The sequence below is a fragment of the Schistocerca americana genome, chromosome 7 (assembly GCF_021461395.2).
Source record: "Schistocerca americana isolate TAMUIC-IGC-003095 chromosome 7, iqSchAmer2.1, whole genome shotgun sequence".
In the NCBI taxonomy this organism is placed as follows: domain Eukaryota; kingdom Metazoa; phylum Arthropoda; class Insecta; order Orthoptera; family Acrididae; genus Schistocerca; species Schistocerca americana.
This window is the reverse complement of record NC_060125.1, coordinates 578,590,467-578,616,344: the sequence shown is the minus strand read 5'-3', so window position 1 is coordinate 578,616,344 and position 25,878 is coordinate 578,590,467. Positions and strand designations below refer to the sequence as shown.

The window sequence follows — 25,878 nt, the reverse complement described above, 5'->3', positions numbered from 1 at the left end:
TGATTAACCCTGTTTTACTTTATTTGGTGTTTTTTTTATAATCTCCTTTTAAGGCACTATCCATGCAGTTCCATCTCTCTCCCATATCCTTAGCCTTCTCCAACAGAAGTACAATATCTTGAGCAAACTGCATAGTTTTTATTTGTCCCTAAACTTTAATTCCCTTCCCAAATTTCTCTTTGGTTTCTTGCTCAACATACAAATTGATTAACATTGGATATGCTGGCTCACTCCCTTCTCAACTATGATTTCCCTTCATGTCCTTTTCCTCTTATAACTACAGTGTGGTTCTTGTAAAAATTGCAAATAACTGTTTGGTCCCTTTATTTTGCCCCTACTACATTCAAAATTTTTGAGAGTGTGGTCCAGTCCACATTCTCAATAGCTTTCTCTAAATCTGCAAATGCTGTAAATGTAGGTTTTTCTTTCTCCAGCCTATCTTCTAGGATAAGTCAGATCAATATTGCCTTGCATTTTCCTACATTTCTCTGGAAACCAAACTGATCTTTTGCAAAGTTAGCTTCTTTCAGTTTTTTCCATTTGTCTGTAAATTATTTATGTCAGTATTTTGCAACCCTGGCTGTAACTGATGGTTCAGCAGTATTCACTCTTGTCTGCACTTGCCTTCTTTGGTGCCATAATTATTACATTTCTCCAGCAATCTGAATGTATTTTGCATGTTTCATTTATCTTGCACATCACACGGAAAATTTTGTCGCTGTTGGTTCTCCTAAGATTCTTAATAATTCCAAGGGAATGTTGTCCACTCTTGGGGCCTTGTTTCAGCTTAAGTCTTTCAGTGCTCTGTCAGACTCTTCCCACAGTATCGTACCTCTCATCTCATCGTCACGTACTTCCTCGTCTCATTTTATATTTTTCTAAGTTTATTCCACTCAGCTGGACCCTCTATATGTTGCTTCCAGCCTTTAGCCTTCTCTTCTGTGTTTAATACTGGCTTGCCCCCAGTAGCTGAATGGTCAGTGTGACAGATTGTCAATCCTCTGGGTCCAGGTTTGATTCCCGGCTGGGTTGGGGAATTTTCTCCTCCCAGGGACTGGGTGTTGTGCTGTCCTCATCATCATCCTTTCATCCTCATCGACTGCAGGTCGCCGAAGTGGTGTCCAATTGAAAGACCAGCACCCGGTGAACGATCTGCCTGCCGGAGGCCCTAGCCATACGATTAAATAAATAAAGTACTGGCTTGCCACTTCAGCTCTTCATACTGATACTGTCACTTCTCTTTTCTTCAAAAGACTGTTGCATAGCAGGTTCATTTCCCATGTGTGTATATAAATTTTTGAAGTAATTACTTGGAGCAGATGGTAGAGAATCAGATCTGCCTCATAGCTTGTGTCACAGCTGGTATCTGTCACACACAAAACGTGCTGTGTTGCAGAAGACGAGGTGTCACTCTTAATGAGCTGCCAAATCAAGCCGAGCTGTAATCGAGAAACACAAATGGTGCAGAGTGATGGCACTTAATGTGTCATTCTGTGAGCCTTGCACTAAGGAGCCATAAATATAACCTCTGAGTTTAGCCACTCCATGGCATCCTAGCCGTGACAGAAAGTGTGAAGGCAAGGGGAACAGATGGTAATTGAGATACCATGACAGGGACAAGTCTGCTGACACATCTGGATAATGAGGGCAAATGACACCATTGCCAGTCATGATGACATTATGTCTAGCTTAAATATGAGGGTCATTTTAAAAGTTCTGCACACTGTAAGATAGAACTGAAGAAAATAATTTCATTTTATAAAATACCTTTACAGGCCTTTAACATAATGTCCATTCTTGCTTATGACAGATTCCCAGCATTTTGGCAGCTTCTGTATTCCAGATAGGGGACCTTCATTGTTGAGCTATCTGATTAATAATAATAATAATAATAATAAATAATAATAATAATATATTCAACATCGAATGGTGCACTGCACATGTACAAAGAAACAGTAATGATTAAAGTTATTTGTACAATACACAAGACACATTCTTCTGAATATGTCATTAATTTACAACAAAATTACAATAAGATGTTTACTGATTTCTATTCACATAATTTCACAAATAATTTGTTGTTCTTCATATAAGTATGGTACTCTTATAATGTGTAGAAAGGGTGTTTTACTAAAAATTTCTTAAGCTGATGTTTCAGTTTAATTGTAGGAAGAGCCATGACTGCACTAGGCAGTGCATTAGCTAATTTTATACCTGTGTACTGAGGCCCCTTTTTGTAAAGTGCTGTTCTGTGGCTGCCAATGTAAAATCTTTCTTTATTTCTGATATTGTACTGGTGGAAATCTGAATAAGTGTTTGGATGCAGTCTTTTCACAAGCAATGTGGCTTTTAGAATGTATGTGTTTATAACAGTTAACACCCCTGTTTTTGGAAACAAATTGCGACAAGATTTCCTGTATTTTGCTCCACAGATTATTCTCGCACCCCTTGTTTGAAGAATGAATAACTTATCTAGATTAGCTTTGGTTGTTGCCCCCCAAATTTCAATACTGTAGTTCAAATGAGAGGAGAAAAGAGCATAGTATGCAGTTTGCAGGACTACAGTGTCTTTACAGAACTTGCTAATAGTACTGATTGCAAATATATTTTTTGACAACTTAGTTGCTAGGGAGTCAATATGTGTGTCACATTTCTGGTTGCTCTGGATTGTTACGCCAAGGAATTTTACACTAGACTCTTTCTTTACCAATTTGTTGCCAATGTATAATTTAATTTCGTTATTCAAACTACTTTTGTTAAACTCCATCAAACATGTTTTACTGGTGCTTACATTTAAGTGGCTTTCATTAAAAAACTGAACAATTGTTTTTGGTCACATTATTACACTCAGCCTCTAGTTCATTACATGATTCCTTTTTACACACAGTGGACATGTCATTGGCATACAGAACAATTTTGGAATTTATAGTACAGTATTTAATATCATTTACATAGATTAAGAACAGAAGGGGGTCCAACACCGAGCCCTGGAGCACGCCATATTTTATGCAAGTGATCTCTGATTTGTAGACACCACTTTTTGTTTTAAGCAGAACAAACTGTTTTCTATTGCTCATATAACACTTTATTAGGTCATAAGCAGGCCTCTAATGCCCATGTTCCATACCGTATCTAATAGGATGTCAACATTCACACAATCAAAGGTTTTTTCCAGATCTAGATATACACCTGCCACATGTTCCTTGCTTTCGATACCCCCTAACACTTCTTCAATTAGATGAGCAGCTGCAGTGCTAGTTGATTTACCTTTTAGGAATCCATTTTGATTTTCAAACATCAGCTTGTGTTTGTTAAGAAAGTTTATAATCCTGTTGTATATAACTTTCTCAACTATTTTGGAAAAGACAGGAAGGATTGAGACTGGTCTGTAGTTTTCTATTTTGTTGTTGTCACCTTTTTTAAAAAATGGGTGTTACCTGTGCTATTTTTAGTCTGTCTGGAAAGGTGCCTGATTTAATTATATCGTTGACTGCTACAGACAGAGGTACAGAAACATTTTGGCTACAGGCTTTTAAAATATTAATATTTCGGACATCATGCCCAGCTGAATTAGAGGGTTTTTGAGAGCTAATGATGTTCATTATTTCTGCACAGTTTTTGGGGGCTAGATAAACACTATGATCACATGTATTACCTTTAAAACTGTAGTGCATGTTTTTATGTTTGTCATTTATGGCTTCCCCTATGGAAGAAAAATATTCATTAAAATATTTACAATTTCCAGTTGGTCTTTTATGAGCATGCCATTGTGGTTAATAGTAAAGTCCATACAGGATTTGTCATTGCAGGTTCTAAAACTGTTTATGACTGCCCAGATGCCAGTAGTTACGTTGTGTGAGTTTTGAAGCTTATTTGCAACATAGTTGCTCCTGGTCTGTGTAAGTCCTTATAGTGTGCTTGATATATTTTGAAGGCTTCCTTTAGTTCAGGAATCTCTCTATTATTCAGCATTGCACTATGGAGTAGTTTTTATTTTTCCCTAGCTTCAGTGACATTACTATTTACCCAGATATTTTTGTTTATATTTTTTGTTTGTTTCATTTTTGTGATTACAACTGGGCATGTGGTATCAAAGCAGTAATAGAAGTCAGCAGCAAAGCTATCATATGAGAATCTATTATTTTCAAACCATTTTATATGTGCTAGCATGCAGTTTATGTTGTCATTATACATTATTCTTTTAGTTACAAACTGTTGCTTTGTGGTGACAGTGGGGGCCTCATGGAGCTCCAATTTAAGCTGTACTGCGTGGTGATCTGAAATGGCTGGTTTTAAAAGAGATGCACTCTGGGATAGGTGGGTCATGTTTACCACAGATTTATTCCTTCAGTTTGGGAAACAAATCTAAATCTGGTGGGCTCATAACAGGGCATTAGCAAACAAATGAAGACATCAGCTGCATGCATGTCAAACCCTCTTTGACAGATTTTTGGTCGCAAAACACTTTGCAGAAATAGTTTGTTGTTTGTGCCTATTACAGACATCCTCTGAGGCACTCTTTTTGTAGCTATGACTCCATTCATCTCATACGTGAAGATCATTAATTGTTGGTGACAGAATTTTTTCAGGCATGAAGAATTGGGACTTTTCCATTGTGACAACTGAGACCAGTTCCGGCTCAAAATCTCATAACTAGCTTTTGTGAAGTGCAACAATCCTTTTCAGAAACTGTTCTTCTTCTGTTTGATAATGTTGAAGCAATTCTTCTGTGATTCTTTTGTGATCTGCTTTCTGCTCTTCACTAGGTCGTGAGGAATCCATCTGGCAGCAAATTTCCTCATTTTTAACTTTTCGCTTATGATTCTGTAAACTGAAGTGACAGGTATTCTGACTTCAAATGCAGTTTCTGCACATGTTTTTCATTAATCCTCTCTCAAAATCTCGTTGACAATAAGCGGAGAAGTGTAGCCTGTTGCAGTTGATGGCCTTCCACTTCCTATGTTGTCCTCAGTCCTTAGCCAGCTTTCATGGAAATGAGTAGATCACCATAATACTGTGCTATGATCCACCATACCATTCCAACACACCTCTCTCAAAGTGTTGTAAATTCCCATTGGGTTGTTTACTCATAGAGATTCAGTTCTGGTGTAGGAGCACTGATCACTATGTGTAATCCAACCTGACTCAGTTTTAGTTTCCATTTAAAAACTGTATTACTCCACAACACAGCCATGCAAACCAGAAAAGACATATATGACTGTCATGCCTAAAGTATCACTCGCAACTGACATGAATTTCAACTTGATCACACCACCACAATGGTAACACATGCAAAATGTGCAGGACTTTTGAAATAACCATTGTGCTACCATTTCTGAAGCCTCAGCCTCAATGTCTGGTCATCCTGTTAGCATCTCTGATTCTGACAGAATGACAGTCTCGCTAGTTACAAGATAACTTGACTGGCGAATCGCAATTTGCTGCCTGGCGCCGAGAGAAGACTTCGCCTCGTAGGCCACAACCAGCCAACTATAGTGGGACTAACTGCTGCAAGCTGCCACTACTGTTTGGTTGCCTCTGTGATTGAAGAAGATGTGGATGAGCATGGGCCTTTCCTTGGTGAAGGACCATACTGAGTGACTGTAAACTATCATCTACAATCCCTTGGGTGAGAAACATCAGCACCACCACCCTGGCTGTATGTAGTACAGCCTTCATGTCTATACGCTGTGGTGCTGATTTGACTTTTGGGCTTCCCCTTCATGACACCTGCCATCCGTAATATGCTGTTGGCACTTGCACATGTTCCTCTTCTATAGTGCTCGTGAAGGCCACACTAGCTACCAGTGAGCTGTTGCAGGCTTGCACCTATAGACTCCAGCCCCAGCCACCTGCATGACATCACTGTTGTGTCCTGGCCTGCACAGCTGGCACAGCCAACGAGGTTGCTGTCTCTGTATTCCTTATTAGACATGAGTGTGCAATCAGCAGACCTACGTGCTGGAGAAGACAGTCTGTACTGTAAAATCAGCAGTAATAAATCAGATTTCAGGCACTGCTGTTTCACTGATGCCTTAGGACATATGACAGCCATCCACTCCAGCTTCCAAGCTTGGCTTCCTACTCCAGTAGCATCATCACCTCACCTGCTCTACTTCCATGTGCATTACAAATCCTGATGCAAGGGGTGACTGCTACAACTGGTGTGCAGAAGTGGACCTTACAACCACTCCATCACCTCTACAACCCACTACAACTGGTGTCAGAAGTGGCTGCAACTGGTGAAGAAGTGAGCCTCTTATCACACTGCTACAACTGGTAATCAGCAATCGTGTTCATCTGGAAGTCAACGTTTTGTACCATGCAGGGCAGTGAGAGAGAAGCAATCTGTGTACCCTGTAACTGGCCAGTTTCATTGTGCATTTCATTGGCCACAGTGGATTGTAGGGATGTTCATTTTAATCTGAAGGTAACACTTGTACAACCGTGTGAACCTCCTGACTTACCTGCTTTTAAAGGTAACTGTCATGAGTCATAGTTAACAGCTGTCAGGTGTGCATTTTGCTGTAGCCTGTGCCAGCCATATGTTCCACCTGTCGATGTTGAAGTTAGTCAGCATGAGATTGTAGTGTGTGTAGAATTTGCCTTCATATGATCAGGTTGTGGTTGACTGAAGAGGCTGAAGCATATGTTATTTACCTCGTGACCTTGCAGGATGTGCAAACTTCAAACAACTTTCTGAGAGGTTACAACAGCAGTATCATAAGCAGAACAGTACTCACTTTTTCAAAAAGAAGTTGAATACATTGACTCAGAAACCTAATGAGTCCATTGAATATTTCTCCAAAAAGTCAACCTTCAAATGTACAAGCTAATGCGCAATGAGGAAGCCAGTAAAGGACAATGCCAAGAACAGGGCTCTTGGCATATTTTTGTGTGGCATTCCCATAGAAATGACATGCAAGGCTAGAATAGAGAATGCATCTCATTTGGCCGCAGCTGTCAGGATTTCCACACAACTGGAAGAGATAGATATAGCAACTAGGGGGTGTGGTCACTGCGGAGTGTTTACTTCAGTAATAAAGTGTCACAGATTTGGGCATGAGGGCCATATCCAACAATGTTGTCATCAGACAGAATGCTACAAGTGTGGATGAGTCATTCACAAATCACGGGCTTGCAGGAATAATAAATGGGTAAGTCGGCATCAACAAAAACATTCATTAAACGCAAACAGGAATGTGTCAGTCATCTGAAAACTGTCCCAATAAAGTGTAGTACTACATGAGTGGATGCAGAGATGGAATGCTGCCTGTAAAGTTTCGTTGGAGAAAAGGAAATAGGTATTTGGTAGATACAGGGGCACATGTACTGGTTGTCATACTAGCTTTGTGAGTAGGAAGAGACTAGGGTCTCTGTGTTACAGGTTATGTGGAGTCAGTAATGATGATAATAAGTTCACTGGGGATGGCACTGCTCAAGTTTAGCATTGGGTCTAAGATTTTTTCTGAGCACATGGAGGTATTGCCACAGGTTGGTGGGTATTCTGCAGTTCTCGGGCTTGATTTTCTTACTAAACTTCATGCTAAATCGATCTTTTGTGGCATACAGTTCAGCTTGGAGGGACATGTTTTCTGTTGGGTAATACCGCTCAAGTGAGGCAATGTTGCATGTCACAGGGTTACCAAGGTGTGGTCATCTGTACTGTGTACATGCACATTAAAATTGTATTCCCATGATAATGTTCCATCAAGTACAGCAAAATTAGTTTGGGTCTCTATTGGTGCAGACCTACCACAGGAAATGTTAAGGTGTAGTTGAGCACTTGAAAATAGTAAACATTTGGAAATGATGCTCTGTTCTGCACGAAGAAGTGTAGCACACATAACTAATGTGAATGTACAGTTCTGCCTAGACAATTTTGGTATGGACGATGCGAGTCTACTGAAGTGCTTAATGATCATCACATTGGATATTCTGGATGGAGAGGATATAGACAGGCCATGCACTGATGACAGTCACAAGTATACCGTCAATGATTCTGCATTATGAAACAAAGTCGGTCATACTGTGGCAGTGACCAGACGGATTTGTTTAATGCACACGTCTGTTACCCATGATCTCGATTACCCAACACTGAATGTCAACAAGGAATAATGCTCCAGTTTATAGGAAACCATATTATATAACAAAGCAGTTGCAACCAGTCATGCAAGAGTTCATTGACTGACAGCTGATAGAAGTCGTCATAGAACTCAGTGATTAGTCCTTGGTGCCGGCGGGGGGGGGGGGGGTCAGCATCCATGGCCATGGTTGTGGTAGCAACTATAGGTACTTGAATCCTCGCACCACCACTGTTAGCTGTCCCATGGAGACACTTGATAACTTAGCAGACAGATACAAATAAATTCTTTTCCAGAATGGATTTATAGAGTAGTTACTACCAGGCAGAAATAGTGCCAGAGCACAGACATAAAACAGCCTTTATGGTCCCAGGGAGTTATTTTCAATATTCCAGGATGCCATTTGGGATTAAAAATGTGTCAGCTACATTCCAAAGATTGCTAAATAGGGTTTTGCGTGGTGTACAACCTAAAAAATGCATGGTAAATCTCAGTGAGTTTGTAGTTTATCAGACGATATGAACATACATGTTAAACTGCTGGAGGAAGTATTTAGTAAACTGTGGACAGCACATCTTTTGCTAAGTATTGAAAAATGTAATTTTGCAAAGACTCAAGTCAAGTATTAGGGTCATGTCATTAGTGAACGGGGTGTATGAACTGATCATTGTCTGTTAGCAGTTTCTGAATTTTTAACCCGTCAAGCACTGAAACAGTTAAAATCTTTTCTGGGCCTCTGTAACTGTTATCAAAAATTCATTAAAAACTTGGCACAGATAATGATGAAGAGCATTCTGTAGTGTACACATCTTGACAGCTAGACAAAGCAGAACGCAATTACTGTACCACAGAGAAGGAAATGTTGAAAGTGATCTATGAGACCACTTACTTTTGATGTTACCTGTATTGGTGGAAATTCAGTGTTGTGAAAGACCACACTTCACTCAAATGGCTATTTTTGAAAGAACCCTCTAGCAGGTTGACAAAGTGAACACTTAAGTTGAGCAAGTTTGACTACAAAGTCATACATAAACCTGAGAAGAAACATGCAGCCTTTGAGCTGCATGGTCACAGTGCTACAACAACAGGCATGTGACAATGTGTTGTCAGGTCATGGTAATCAAATAATGACAGATAGAAAGGAGCCAAAAAGTTTTGGTGGTGGATGAGATAATGTGATGTGCATCAATAAGCTTGAAACTGTATACCATGCACTCAAGAGGCTGATCTTGGCCATAAAAATTTTCCTCTTTAAGGTTGCCAGAGGCATCAAAACATTTTGAAATAATAGGGCTTGATATTTTGGATCCATTTAACAGAATTCCAACTGGTAATAAGTGTATAATGGTGATAATTGATAATTTTTCCAGTTTATAGCTATGAGAACAATTCCTGATATGTATATAATAGAGGGAAACATTCCACGTGGGAAAAATATATCTAAAAACAAAGATGATGTGACTTACCAAACGAAAGTGCTGGCAGGTCGATAGAGACACAAACAAACACAAACATACACACAAAATTCAAGCTTTCGCAACAAACGGTTGCTTCATCAGGAAAGAGGGAAGGAGAGGAAAGCCGAAAGGATGTGGGTTTTAAGGGAGAGGGTAAGGAGTCATTCCAATCCCGGGAGTGGAAAGATTTACCTTAGGGGGGAAAAAGGACAGGTACACACACACACGCGCGCGCGCGCGCGCGCGCACACACACACACACACACACACACACACACACACACACACACACACACACACACATATCCATCCACACATACACAGACACAAGCAGACATTTGTAAAGGCAAAGAGTTTGGGCAGAGATGTCAGTCGAGGCGGAAGTACAGAGGCAAAGATGTTGTTGAAAGACAGGTGAGGTATGAGCGGCGGCAAATTGAAATTAGCGGAGATTGAGGCCAGGCGGATAACGAGAAGAGAGGATATACTGATGGGCAAGTTCCCGTCTCCGGAGTTCTGACAGGTTGGTGTTAGTGGAAAGTATCCAGATAACCCGGACGGTGTAACATTGTGCCAAGATGTGCTGGCCGTGTACCAAGGCATGTTTAGCCACAGGGTGATCCTCATTACCAACAAACACTGTCTCCCTGTGTCCATTCATGCGAATGGACAGTTTGTTGCTGGTCATTCCCACACAGAAAGCTTCACAGTGTAGGCAGGTCAGTTGGTAAATCACGTGGATGCTTTCACACATGGCTCTGCCTTTGATCGTGTACACCTTCCGGGTTACAGGACTGGTGTAGGTGGTGGTGGGAGGGTGCATGGGACAGGTTTTACACCGGGGGCGGTTACAAGGGTAGGAGCCAGAGGGTAGGGAAGGTGGTTTGGGGATTTCATAGGGATGAACTGAGAGGTTACGAAGGTTAGGTGGATGGCAGAAAGACACTCTTGCTGGAATGGGGAGGATTTCATGAAGGATGGATCTCATTTCAGGGCAGGATTTGAGGAAGTCGTATCCCTGCTGGAGAACCACATTCAGAGTCTGATCCAGTCCCGGAAAGTATCCTGTCACAAGTGGGGCACTTTTGGGGCTCTTCTGTGGGAGGTTCTGGGTTTGAGGAGATGAGGAAGTGGCTCTGGTTATTTGCTTCTGTACCAGGTCGGGAGGGTAGTTGCGGGATGTGAAAGCTGTTTTCAAGTTGTTGGTGTAATGGTTCAGGGATTCCGGACTGGAGCAGATTCGTTTGCCACGAAGACCTAGGCTGTAGGGAAGGGACCATTTGATGTGGAATGGGTGGCAGCTGTCATAATGGAGGTACTGTTGCTTGTTGGTGGGTTTGATATGGACGGACGTGTGAAGCTGGCCATTGGACAGGTGGAGGTCAACGTCAAGGAAAGTGGCATGGGATTTGGAGTAGGACCAGGTGAATCTGATGGAACCAAAGGAGTTGAGGTTGGAGAGAAAATTCTGGAGTTCTTCTTCACTGTGAGTCCAGATCATGAAGATGTCATCAATAAATCTGTACCAAACTTTGGGTTGGCAGGCTTGGGTAACCAAGAAGGTTTCCTCTAAGCAACCCATAAATAGGTTGGCATACAAGGGGGGCCATTCTGGTACCCATGGCTGTTCCCTTTAATTGTTGGTATGTCTGGCCTTCGAAAGTGAAGAAGTTGTGGGTCAGGATGAAGTTGGCTAAGGTAATGAGGAAAGAGGTTTTAGGTAGGGTGGCAGGTGATTGGCGCGAAAGGAAGTGCTCCATCACAGCGAGGCCCTGGATGTGCGGAATATTTGTGTATAAGGAAGTGGCATCAATAGTTACAAGGATGGTTTCCGGGGGTAACAGACTGGGTAAGGATTCCAGGCGTTCGAGAAAGTGGTTGGTGTCTTTGATGAAGGATGGGAGACTGCATGTAATGGGTTGATGGTGTTGATCTACGTAGGCAGAGATACGTTCTGTGGGGGCTTGGTAACCAGCTACAATGGGACGGCTGGGATGATTGGGTTTGTGAATTTTAGGAAGAAGGTAGAAGGTAGGGGTGCGGGGTGTTGGTGGGGTCAGGAGGTTGATGGAGTCAGGTGAAATGTTTTGTAGGGGGCCTAAGGTTCTGAGGATTCCTTGAAGCTCCGCGTGGGCATCAGGAATGGGATTACCTTGGCAAACTTTGTATGTAGTGTTGTCTGAAAGCTGATGCAGTCCGTCAGCCACATACTCCCGACGATCAAGTACCACGGTCGTGGAACCCTTGTCCGCCGGAAGAATGACGATGGATCGGTCAGCCTTCAGATCACGGATAGCCTGGGCTTCAGCAGTGGTGATGTTGGGAGTAGGATTAAGGTTTTTTAAGAAGGACTGAGAGGCAAGGCTGGAAGTCAGAAATTCCTGGAAAGTTTGGAGAGGGTGATTTTGAGGAAGAGGAGGTGGATCCCGCTGTGACGGAGGACAGAACTGTTCCAGGCAGGGTTCAATTTGGATAGTGTCTTGGGGAGTTGGATCATTAGGAGTAGGATTAGGATCATTTTTCTTCATGGCAAAGTGATATTTCCAGCAGAGAGTACGGGTGTAGGACAGTAAATCTTTGACAAGGGCTGTTTGGTTGAATCTGGGAGTGGGGCTGAAGGTGAGGCCTTTGGATAGGACAGAGGTTTCAGATTGGGAGAGAGGTTTGGAGGAAAGGTTAACTACTGAATTAGGGTGTTGTGGTTCCAGATTGTGTTGATTGGAATTTTGAGGTTTCGGGGGGAGTGGAGCTGGAAGTGGGAGATTGAGTAGATGGGAGAGACTGGGTCTGTGTGCAATGAGAGGAGGTTGAGGTTTGCTGGAAAGGTTGTGAAGGGTGAGTGAGTTGCCTTTCCGGAGGTGGGAAACCAGGAGATTGGATAGTTTTTTGAGGTGGAGGGTGGCATGCTGTTCTAATTTGCGGTTGGCCTGTAGGAGGATGCTCTGAAGAGCCGGTGTGGATGTGGGAGAGGAAAGATTGAGGACTTTTATTAAGGAGAAGAGTTGACGGGTGTGTTCATTGGCTGAGTTGATGTGTAGGTGAAGGATTAGGTGGGTGAGGGCAATGGATTGTTCAGTTTGGAACTGGTATAGGGACTGATGGAAAGAAGGGTTACAGCCAGAGATGGGAACTTTTAAGTGTGAGGCCTTTGGGGCTAATGCCAAATGTCAGACAAGCCTGAGAAAATAAAATATGGGAGTGTAATCTGGCTAGGGCAAAGGCGTGTTTGTGGAAGGAATGTAAATAAAACTTAATGGGGTCGTTGTGGGGATATTGTGAGGGTGACATGGTATTAGAAGGTGGAAAGTGTAACATGAGGCTGAAATGAAAATGAAAATAAAAATATATGGGGAGAGATAAAGGTGAACTAGAAAGCAACTGGAGATCTGATGTGAAAAAAGGCGAAAAAGTGTTGGTTATAGCTGGTCTATGTTGATACTGTGGTTAACTTGGGTTGGTAGACAACTATGTGCACAAAGGTTAGTTGGTTGTGTTGCCGCCAAAACACGTTAAAGGATGTAGAAATTCGGGAAAATTTCGAAAAAACTGCGTGTAAATGTATTAAAGGAGTGGTTTTGTGGTGGCAGATTGTGAAAATGAGGCTAACAATTGTCTGACGAAGAAATAATGACGTTAAAACCTGTGGGAAGCAGCTAAAAAAGATCAGTGATGTGGGAAAAACGGAAATGGAAAAAAAGCGAAAGTTATTAGAACTAGCCGAAATGGCTGTTTAATAGCTGAAAGGAACTGTTTGTGAACTGGAAATGGTGGATTTTATAGCAGCGGTAGTGTTGAAAGCGGAAAAAATTTTTTGGTTATGGTTTGGAAGTGGGTTACGTATTATTGAGTATATATAGGTGGGATAAAATTGTATGGTAGATTCGGTAAAGAGGAGAAGGTGAATACAAAGTGAAACTACTTGCAAAAACAGAAAGAGAAAATAAGATGACAGGAAAGATTTCGAAATGCAACAGTGACAATAACAAACGTAATTGACTGACTAGCAGGTCACTGTGGTTGCTTTGGCATTAGCGAATAACTGGATTCTTAAGTTTGACGTACCAGAAACTTCACTGACTGATAAATGTATCTGTTCAGATGAAACACCTGTCCCATGTACTTCATGTACACAAGTTACAGACAAATCACTTCCTCCCACAGGCAAACAGAATATTCATAGAACAGTCTCAAAGGCGATGAGTTATTATGTTAACAGCCAACATAAAGACTAGGTCACATATCTCCAATTTGTGATCGGCATGTACAATATCCAAGGTGCTTACTAGTACTAGTCTCTCACTGTATGAGGTAGTCTACAGAAGTAAAATGCCATCTCCCTCAACTTGTTGCAACCTAAGTTAGGGTCTGCCATTGAGTCAGCAAAAGAGTTTGTGAAAATGGCTGCGAAGTTTGGCAAAGGGTCAGACAAGCAAATACAAAAGCCCTGGGAAGACAAGAACATATGGTACCACATGTGAGTCAATTAATACATTTAAGACTCAGCCAAAGGGTGTTGGTTACCGGTCCTTACACACTGAAAGGGAAAACCCAAATATTTCTGATGTAATATAATGGTTCATATCAAATTAATTATGACCTAACTGGTCAATGTTAAGGTCCATTTACCAACTGAAACTTCCATTGTACATATCAGGAGAGTAAAACTGTTTGATGGTTCAGTCAATTCCGTACCACAAATTCCAGTATCTATGCCACAGCAGAGCAGAAAACCAAGGAAGTTTAAGAGAACGCACCACCCAGCACTTGTGCTGTGCACAAGGCACAATGCACACTGAGGTTGCGCAACCTATAGTTCATAATTAAGTTTTGTTGCTGTGTGCTTTCCTTATTGTATTATTTTTTTCATTTTGTACTGTTATACCATTGAACTCCAAAGTTTGTTTTACAAGCAACCTTGTTGACAGATCACTACTGGATGCTGGAACTAAATGTCAAGGTATGGAAAGTTAGGAAAGAGATCCATAGACTACAACACAGATTCAAAGAGTTATGTGAAGAAGCATAGAAAGGAGTCTTTTTCTAAGAAACTGGTGATGAGTATCAAGAATGGGAAATGTCTTATTAGAAGCTAGGAGGATAGGTGTTGCAGTTAACAGATGTAGTGCCACTATCAACAGTTTAGGGGGAAAGGGGTGGATCAAGGCAGAAGGGAACTTGTTCAAAACCTTCCTGAGCAAATGAATAGGATGTTTGGGAACTTAATGCGATGATAGGTCATGTGCAAGGTATGGTAGGAAGTATTAATACTGCAGCACTGTGGCACACCACACAATGCATGAATTTGGAGCAAAATATGTTAAACAATACTAAAGTAATATGGATGATAGCAGTGGAACTCGCAGAGTGCGTACGTAATATGGTAGCAACAGCAAATAACTGTTTGGCAGTTTGTCAGAAACAATTAACATTAGATGAAAAAATGATTGTCACTAGACTATTACACGTACTGGCATACAACATTAATGAAGCAAGATGTCCAGTAGCAGGAATGCGAGAAACAGTACATTGTGAGTGCACAGACAGTTAAGTTCAGAATTGTTGCCTCCACAGTAGTCTTTTAAAGGCTTACACCAAGCACAGAAGAACTTCCCAGCAGAGTTTCAGGCTATAGTTCAGTTAACATGAGAGACTATAGCACTCCTCTATCATGTAGCAACTGTCGAAGACAGATAAAACAAGACTGCTTGTATCAATCTGATTCACTGTAGTAGGTAGACATGCATATTATCATTGTTACAGCGTCCACCCATACCTGACGAAATGGGAAATCATGAATCAGTGGGTGCAACTACGAACTAAGGAAGTGTTGGTGATCTTGGACCACGAGGATGCAGATGCTCATATGACATTAGAGAAACTGAAAAGGTGTAGAACAGAAAGCATTACCATTTGTCTGATCAGAATAGTCCAAATGGATGCGCAGTTGTGAGATGTTCAGTTGTTTTCAGGTAAACTTGACACAATAGCATTCCACAGGGATGTCCTGGAAGCTGAGCCAAATTTTCAGGAAGTCGCTATCCACTGGATTTTCTCAGTCTTTATAATGTAGACTTTAATCATGAACTGTTATGAAGATGGGAAACATAGAGTCACGGAAAGAATGAAACATCATGACAGCAGTATCTCCATCAATTGCATGATTTGTGATATAGCTGGAGCTAATTATTGGTTACCCGCAACCATTACTAGTACAACCATGATCAAGGTATCAACGCAAAGTTGTACTGGTCAGAGAAGAATTTTAATTTCCTACCTACACAAAATCTAACCTTTCTTAATGACGCTTTTAATCTGGAACACCTACAGTCAATAGGTTACCTAACTGCATCAGTAAAGGGGTGCATTACTAGAGAACAGATGTTCGAACATATTGAACAGTTCCAGGAAAAACAACATCAGACAATCATCACTGTAATTTTTCCACTACTAGCATACTTCCAGGAAAAACATCCGATGATCATCACTATAAGTTTTCTACTGCTAACATACCAGTGTTTCTTATAGCAACTTATATACTCTAACTGTGGTTGAGGCGTAAAGTTGACAATCCTCTGGGCCTGCCTTTGCACCATATCCCTGCAGAACAGTTTGACACCATAATTAAGAAGTAGGAACTGAAACCAATAGTATCAATACCTGTAATTAAATTATAGCAAGTAGAATGAAACAGATCTTAATTGTATTAGAGAGTAAAACCTAGATTTAAGTGGGAACAAGTAATGTAACTCACTCTCATGAGATATTAACAGAGCTTGAATGGTATAATCTACTGTCACATAAGCTAAGTAAAATACAGTTGTTATGGGTAGACCAAAGAAAAATTCTGGATGAATTACTTGAAGAAGGTAGAGTTGTTGCAAATTCAATTCATGAGTGTGCAAATAAATTTTTAGATTTCTTACTCGGTGCTGATGGCAGAGAATCAGATCCAGCTGATACAGTGTGATTCAACCAGTGGTATGTTGCAGAAGGCACGGCACCACTCGTTATACAGTGCTACATTGAGCCAGGCCATAATCAAGAATTGCAAATGATGCAGTATCACAGCAACTAATGTGTCATTCTATGAGTCATGCATTACAGAGCCATAACAATGTGACTTCTGAGCTCAGTCACTCCACAGCATCCTAAAACTGACAAAGTGCAAAGGCAAGGCCACCCATTTGTCTTCTATTGCATTTCTTTCCTCTGTTTCAGCCCAATATTGCTGAATGCTCCCTCTGAAACTCAAAAAGTTCTGGCTCCTTCAGTTTATCCTGGTCCCATCTCAAAGTCCTACCTTTTTGTAATTTTTTCAGTTTTTATTTCTAGTTCATAAGCAGTAAATTATGATCAGAGTTCACATCTACCCTTAACAATGTCTTATAGTTTAAAATCTGGTTCTGATATCACTGTCTTAGCAGTACATAATCAAGCTGAAATCTTCCAGTGCTGTCAGGTCTCTTCTACGTATATAATCTTCCTTCATGATTCTTAGGCCAATAGTTTGGTTATACATTTGACTAAGTCACTTGAATTGCTGCCCTCTCTTGAGGTATTTGTCCCTGAGCAACAATAGTCAGTAGGCCATCCCTCCAAGGGCACATAACAATAGACTTGCTGTGGTAATGGTGAGAACAAGGTATGATGAATGGACCGTTGGTTGGTTGGCTGTCCATAACTCATGACCATGCACCATGTAAAACAGCAATTACATATACGAGGGCAGTTCAATAAGTAATGCAACACATTTTTTTTTTCTGAAACAGGGGTTGTTTTATTCAGCATTGAAATACACCAGGTTATTCCCCAATCTTTTAGCTACACAACACTATTTTTCAACGTAATATCCATTCAATGCTACGGCCTTACGCCACCTTGAAATGAGGGCCTGTATGCCTGCACGGTACCATTCCACTGGTCGATGTTGGAGCCAACGTCGTACTGCATCAACAACTTCTTCTTCATCCGCGTAGTGCCTCCCACGGATTGCATCCTTCATTGGGCCAAACATATGGAAATCCGACAGTGCGAGATCGGGGCTGTAGGGTGCATGAGGAAGAACAGCCCACTGAAGTTTTAAGACTTGTGTGAGGTCTTGCGTTGTCATGAAGAAGGAGAAGTTCGTTCAGATTTTTGTGCCTACGAACACGCTGAAGTCGTTTCTTCAATTTCTGAAGAGTAGCATAATACACTTCAGAGTTGATCGTTTGATCATGAGGAAGGACATCGAACAGAATAACCCCTTCAGCGTCCCAGAAGACTGTAACCATGACTTTACCGGCTGAGGGTATGGCTTTAAACTTTTTCTTGGTAGGGGAGTGGGTGTGGCGCCACTCCATTGATTGCCGTTTTGTTTCAGGTTCGAAGTGATGAACCCATGTTTCATCGCCTGTAACAATCTTTGACAAGAAATTGTCACCCTCAGCCACATGACGAGCAAGCAATTCCGCACAGATGGTTCTCCTTTGCTCTTTATGGTGTTCGGTTAGACAACGAGGGACCCAGCGGGAACAAACCTTTGAATATCCCAACTGGTGAACAATTGTGACAGCACTACCAACAGAGATGTCAAGTTGAGCACTGAGTTGTTTGATGGTGATCCGTCGATCATCTCGAACGAGTGTGCTCGCACGCGCCGCCATTGCAGGAGTCACAGCTGTGCACGGCCGGCCCGCACGCGGGAGATCAGACAGTCTTGCTTGACCTTGCGGCGATGATGACACGCGCTTTGCCCAATGACTCACCGTGCTTTTGTCCACTGCCAGATCACCGTAGACATTCTGCAAGCGCCTATGAATATCTGAGATGCCCTGGTTTTTCGCCAAAAGAAACTCGATCACTGCCCGTTGTTTGCAACGCACATCCGTTACAGACGCCATTTTAACAGCTCCGTACAGCGCTGCCACCTGTCGGAAGTCAATGAAACTGTACGAGATGAAGCGGGAATGTTTGAAAATATTCCACAAGAAATTTCCGGTTTTTTCAACCAAAATTGGCCGAGAAAAAAAATGTGTTGCATTACTTATTGAACTGCCCTCGTATTTTGACATACAAATATTAACCTAATTAAGAATAACAAGTGATTATCTCAACTCATTCATCACAATCCAAATGAATCTGACTTTTTATCCAGTCTTCCTGAATTCATAGTCCTCCAGTACATTTATGTTTTATATTTTTGTCTGCAGATACTAACATTTTGGTCCCTCCTGGCCAAATTGAGATGGATTCAGTGAAGTAAATTTAGTAGCAGCCACCCATCAGTGGAATGGCAGTGACAAGTTTCAACAAAGCAACAAGGAGGTGATGCTAACAGCATCAATACAACGTACAGTATCTAAAAGTTAAGTGCTTGGTGTGGCTATCCTGCTACCTGTAATTCCTAATCATTGTAACTGCAGCTTCTGCTGTTGCCTGCCACTACTAGATTTCCATGGTGGACAAAATGTCAAGAAAGAAACTTATACTAAAATACTTGTTGGTGAAAGCAAGCCTCATGTAATTGTTAAAGTTTGTAAATGAATGTGACATAACAGGCAAATTGGTCACTTTGGATATGTGGAGATTCATGCTGAGGACAGACAAACCTTTGAAAATATAGTTTTCATCGTGCTAACACAGCTGAATGCTCCATCTGAAACTCAAAAAGTTCTGGCTCCTTCAGTTTATCCTGGTTCCATCTCAAAGTTCTACCTTTTTGTCATGTCCATGAACCATGGACCTTGCAGTTGGTGGGGAGGCTTGCGTACCTCAGCGATACGGATAGCCGTTCCGTAGGTACAACCACAACGGAGGGGTATCTGTTGAGAGGCCAGACAAACGTGTGGTTTCTGAAGAGGGGCAGCAGCCTTTTCAGTAGTTGCAGGGGCAACAGTCTGGATGAGTGACTGATCTGGCCTTGTAACAATAACCAAAACGGCCTTGCTGTGCTGGTACTGCGAACGGCTGAAAGCAAGGGGAAACTACAGCCGTAATTTTTCCCGAGGGCATGCAGCTTTACTGTATGGTTAAATGATGATGGCGTCCTCTTGGGTAAAATATTCTGGAGGTAAAAGAGTCCCCCATTCGGATCTCCGGGCGGGGACTATTCAAGAGGATGTCGTTATCAGCAGAAAGAAAACTGGCATTCTGTGGATCAGAGCGTGGAATGTCAGATCCCTTAATCGTGCAGGTAGGTTAGCAAATTTAAAAGGGGAAATGGATAGGTTAAAGTTAGATATAGTGGGAATTAGTGAAGTTCAGTGGCAGGAGGAACAAGACTTCTGGTCAGGTGACTACAGGGTTATAAACACATAATCAAATAGGGGTAATGCAGGAGTAGGTTTAATAATGAATAGGAAAATAGGAATGTGGGTAAGCTACTACAAACAGCACAGCGAACGCATTGTTGTGGCCAAGATAGATACGAAGCCCACACTTACTACAGTAGTACAAGTTTATATGCCAACTAGCTCTGCAGATGACGAAGAAATTGAAGAAATGTATGATGAAATAAAAGAAATTATTCAGATAGTGAAGGGAGATGAAAATTTAATAGTCATGGATGACTGGAATTCGAGTGTAGGAAAGGGAGAGAAGGAATCGTAGTAGGTGAATATGGATTGGGGCTAAGAAATGAAAGAGGAAGCCGTCTGTTAGAATTTTGCACAGAGCATAATCATAGCTAACACTTGGTTCAAGAATCATAAAAGAAGGTTGTATACATGGAAGAACCCTGGAGATACTAAAAGGTATCAGATAGATTATATAATGGTAAGACAGAGATTTAGGAACCAGGTTTTAAATTTTAAGACATTTCCAGGGGCAGATGTGGACTCTGACCACAATCTATTGGTTATGACCTGTAGATTAAAACTGAAGAAACTGCAAAAAGGTGGGAATTTAAGGAGATGGGACCTGAATAAACTGAAAGAACCAGAGGATGTACAGAGTTTCAGGGAGAGCATAAGGGAACAATTGACAGGAATGGGTGAAAGAAATACAGTAGAAGAAGAATGGGTAGCTTTGAGGGATGAAGTAGTGAAGGCAGCAGAGGATCAAGTAGGTAAAAAGACGAGGGCTAGTAGAAATCCTTGGGTAACAGAAGAAATATTGAATTTAATTGATGAAAGGAGAAAACATAAAAATGCAGTAAATGAAGCAGGCAAAAAGGAATACAAACATCTCAAAAATGAGATCGACAGGAAGTGCAAAATGGCTAAGCAGGGATGGCTAGAGGACAAATGTAAGGATGTAGAGGCTTATCTCACTAGGGGTAAGATAGATACTGCCTACAGGAAAATTAGAGACCTTTGGAGAAAAGAGAACCACTTGTGTGAACATCAAGAGCTCAGATGGAAACCCAGTTCTAAGCAAAGAAGGGAAAGCAGAAAGGTGGAAGGAGTATATAGAGGGTCTATACAAGGGCAATGTACCTGAGGACAATATTATGGAAATGGGAGAGGCTGTAGATGAAGATGAAATGGGAGATATGATACTGCGTGAAGAGTTTGACAGAGCACTGAAAGACCTGAGTCGGAACAAGGCCCACGGAGTAGACAACATTCCATTGGAACTACTGACGGCCTTGGGAGAGCCAGTCCTGTCAAAACTCTACCATCTGGTGAGCAAGATGTATGAAACAGGCGAAATACCCTCAGACTCCAAGAAGAATATAATAATTCCAATCCCAAAGAAAGCAGGTGTTGACAGATGTGAAAATTACCGAACTATCAGTTTAATAAGCCACAGCTGCAAAATACTAACACGAATTCTTTACAGGCGAATGGAAAAACTAGTAGAAGCCGACCTCGGGGAAGATCAGTTTGGATTCCGTAGAAACACTGGAACACGTGAGGCAATACTGACCGTACGACTTATCTTAGAAGAAAGATTAAGGAAAGGCAAACCTACGTTTCTAGCATTTGTAGACTTAGAGAAAGCTTTTGACAATGTTGACTGGAATACTCTCTTTCAAATTCTAAAGGTGGCAGGGGTAAAAAGCGAAAGGCTATTTACAATTTGTACAGAAACCAGATGGCAGTTATAAGAGTCGAGGGACATGAAAAGGAAGCAGTGGTTGGGAAGGGAGTAAGACAGGGTTGCAGCCTCTCCCCGATGTTATTCAATCTGTATATTGAGCAAGCAGTAAAGGAAACAAAAGAAAAATTCGGAGTAGGTATTAAAATCCATGGTGAAGAAATAAAAACTTTGAGGTTCACCGATGATATTGTAATTCTGTCAGAGACAGCAATGGACTTGGAAGAGCAGTTGAATGGAATGGACAGTGTCTTGAAAGGAGGATATAAGATGAACATCAACAAAATCAAAACGAGGATAATGGAATGTAGTCGAATTAAGTCGGGTGATGCTGAGGGAATTAGATTAGGAAATGAGACACTTAAAGTAGTAAAGGAGTTTTGCTATTTGGGGAGCGAAATAACTGACGATGGTCGAAGTAGAGAGGATATAAAATGTAGACTGACAATGGCAAGGAAAGCGTTTCTGAAGAAGAGAAATTTGTTAACATCGAGTATAGATTTAAGTGTCAGGAAGTCGTTTCTGAAAGTATTTGTATGGAGTGTAGCTATGTATGGAAGTGAAACATGGACGATAAATAGTTTGGACAAGAAGAGAATAGAAGCTTTTGAAATGTGGTGCTACATAAGAATGCTGAAGATTAGATGGGTAGATCACATAACTAATGAGGAAGTATTGAATAGGATTGGGGAGAAGAGAAGTTTGTGGCACAACTTGACCAGAAGAAGGGATCGGTTGGTAGGACATGTTCTGAGGCATCAAGGGATCACCAATTTAGTATTGGAGGGCAGCGTGGAGGGTAAAAATCGTAGAGGGAGACCAAGAGATGAATACACTAAGCAGATTCAGAAAGATGTAGGTTGCAGTAGGTACTGGGAGATGAAGAAGCTTGCACAGGATAGAGTAGCATGGAGAGCTGCATCAAACCAGTCCCAGGACTGAAGACCACAACAACAACACAGCTGACAAGGTTTTGTCAGATGCTGGGTCTGCCGTGAATGCATCAAAATGTAGCATGAAGCTGCCCACCATCAAACTGCCATCATTTGAAAGTGATGTAATACAGTCATGGCATTTTTACAATACATTTGTGAGTCTCGTTGTAAATAATGAGGAATTAGAGGACATTGCTAAGTACCATCATTTGCTGAGTCCAATAACAGGTGAAGCACACAATATAATTGGTCATGTTCCAGTGACTAAGATTAACTTTAAGGTAGCCTCTGATTTGTTTGTAACAGATGCAACAATCCTCAACTGACTGCATTGGCATGCTTAAAGAAACTTCTGATGCTGTCGGCAATGACAAAGACATAATGCTATCAGCAATGACGAAGACATGTGCAAGTGAACTTTTTGAACTACTGAATGAGGCTACAAGCAACATGCATGTGCTGATGGCATTACAGGTAGATGTCTCTTTGCAAGACATAATTACATCACAACATTTAAAGAAACTTGTGCTTTTCTTGAAAATAAATGCAAATCTTTAGAAAGTGTCAAGCCATGTAATGGCAAACCTATTAATAAACTTCAGAATGCATCCAACATCAAACATTTTTGGCATTCAAAACAGACATATGTTGCTACCTGTAGCTCATGAGTTATGTGCTACCAGTCTTGTGCGTTGCCCAAGTGTGGCAAATTTGAAGGTGCCACATGTAGCGAATGTGAAGCTGTTGTAATGTGCAACAACTTTTGCTGTTGTGATGGTGTGGCCACAGTTGCCTTAGACTGTAGTCATGTGTGTGTGTATGAGTTGTGTTCGTGTGTGTGTGTGTGTGTGTGTGTGTGTGTGTGTGTGTGTGTGTGTGTGTAGCAACTTTCCTTTTCATAATATTGTTACATTCCATCCTGGATTTTCCATTGTTTGATTTTTGCCTGACAGCTTTTCTTCAATCTTAACCCAGTACTTTTTCCTTTGTTACTATTTTGTTAAGCAGAACTATACTCAATGTCCATCCTTCTGTCTCTTCTTTCCTGTGCTTCTCTTGTACCCTTACAAATCCTGCCGCGAGCTCTGCCTATGAGCCACTCTGTATCAACTGTCTCAACCACGCACAACAGATGGCTACAAGACCACACTGATTGTTGGTGCAGCATCCTATGTCCCACATTACTCCTGCCGCATTAATCATATACCTTTTAATTGATCACACTCCCTGTATCACTCTCCCATATTTTCGTGTGTTATTTCCCACACATTCCCGGTACCATACGATCTTGTATCTCATCCTATGAACCCCTCCCCATCCTCCACTCTCTCACTGTTCTATCCCAGTTTGCACCCACTAATTCCACCTCGTCCAGTCACATCTGCTGTCCCCCTTTTTCATCCTTATCCACCCACTGCTACCATGATTATTATTATTTCCTTCTTGTCTCAGATGTTATGTCTGGTTAAAAATGGAAGGCGACGCGGACCTTGATCAAGCATGACTTCCTTTTAACTGTACGGTATATGTTACATTGCATTTAGGAACTTTCGGGTAATTGAACAAGTGTCAGTAATTACAGATTTCTGTAGTTGTATATATAAGTTTGGTAAGTTTGGATGTAGCTGTATTGCATTGATGTACTGGTGGATATTGTGTGGTATGACTCCTGTAGTTGATAGTGTAATTGGTATAATGTCAACTTTATCCTGATGCCACATGTCCTTGACTTCCTCAGCCAGTTGGATGTATTTTTCAATTTTTTCTCCTGTTTTCTTTTGCATATTTGTTGTATTGGGTATGGATATTTCAATTAGTTGTGTTAATTTCTTCTTTTTATTGGTATGATGTCAGGTTTGTTATGTGGTGTTGTTTTATCTGTTATAATGGTTCTGTTCCAGTATAATTTGTATTCATCGTTCTCCAGTACATTTTGTGGTGCATGCTTGTATGTGGGAACATGTTGTTTTATAAGTTTATGTTGTAAGGCAAGCTGTTGATGTATTATTTTTGCTATATTGTCATGTCTTCTGGGGTATTCTGTATTTGCTAGTATTGTACATCCGCTTGTGATGTGATCTACTGTTTCTATTTGTTGTTTGCAAAGTCTGCATTTATCTATTGTGGTATTGGGATCTTTAATAATATGCTTGCTGTAATATCTGGTGTTTATGGTTTGACCCCGTATTGCAATCGTGAATCCTTCCGTCTCACTGTATATATTGCCTTTTCTTAGCCATGTGTTGGATGCGTCTTGATCGATGTGTGGCTGTGTTAGATGATACAGGTGCTTGCCATGTAGTGTTTTCTTTTTCCAATTTACTTTCTTCGTATCTGTTGATGTTATGTGATTTAAAGGGTTGTAGAAGTGGTTATGAAATTGCAGTGGTGTAGCCGATGTATTTATATGAGTGATTGCTTTGTGTATTTTGCTAGTTTCTGCTCGTTCTATAAAGAATTTTCTTAAATTGTCTACCTGTCCATAATGTAGGTTTTTTATGTCGATAAATCCCCTTCCTCCTTTCTTTCTGCTTAATGTGAATCTTTCAGTTGCTGAATGTATGTGATGTATTCTATATTTGTGGCATTGTGATCGTGTAAGTGTATTGAGTGCTTCTAGGTGTGTGTTACTCCATTTCACTACTCCAAATGAGTAGGTCGATATTGGTATAGCATAAGTATTTATAGCTTTTGTCTTGTTTCTTGCTGTCAACTCTGTTTTCAGTATTTTTGTTAGTCTTTGTCTATATTTTTCTTTTAGTTCTTCTTTAATATTTGTATTATCTATTGCTATTTTTTGTCTGTATCCTAGATGTTTATAGGCATCTGTTTTTTCCATCGCTTCTATGCAGTCGCTGTGGTTATCCAATATGTAATCTTCTTGTTTAGTGTGTTTTCCCTTGACTATGCTATTTTTCTTACATTTGTCTGTTCCAAAAGCCATATTTATATCATTGCTGAATACTTCTGTTATCTTTAGTAATTGGTTGAGTTGTTGATTTGTTGCTGCTAGTAGTTTTAGATCATCCATGTATAGCAGATGTGTGATTTTGTGTGGGTATGTTCCAGTAATATTGTATCCATAATTTGTATTATTTAGCATGTTGGATAGTGGGTTCAGAGCAAGGCAGAACCAGAAAGGACTTAATGAGTCTCCTTGGTATATTCCACGCTTAATCTGTACTGGCTGTGATGTGATATTATTTGAATTTGTTTGGATATTAAGTGTGGTTTTCCAATTTTTTATTACTATGTTTAGGAACTGTATCAATTTAGGATCTACTTTGTATATTTCCAATATTTGTAGTAACCATGAGTGGGGTATACTATCAAAAGCTTTTTGGTAATCAATGTATGCATAGTGTAGCGACCTTTGTTTAGT

At 40.9% G+C, this 25,878-nt stretch overlaps 1 long non-coding RNA gene across 1 annotated transcript in view; it reads left to right on the top strand.

The window, feature by feature from the left end:
- Window positions 1-25,878, top strand: part of LOC124622371 — a 59,326-nt gene that overhangs the window by 20,064 nt on the left and 13,384 nt on the right. Inside the window, exon 2 of the long non-coding RNA XR_006980626.1 lies at window positions 18,732-18,871. This is a non-coding gene — a long non-coding RNA (uncharacterized LOC124622371). The remainder of the gene's footprint in view (window positions 1-18,731; window positions 18,872-25,878) is intronic.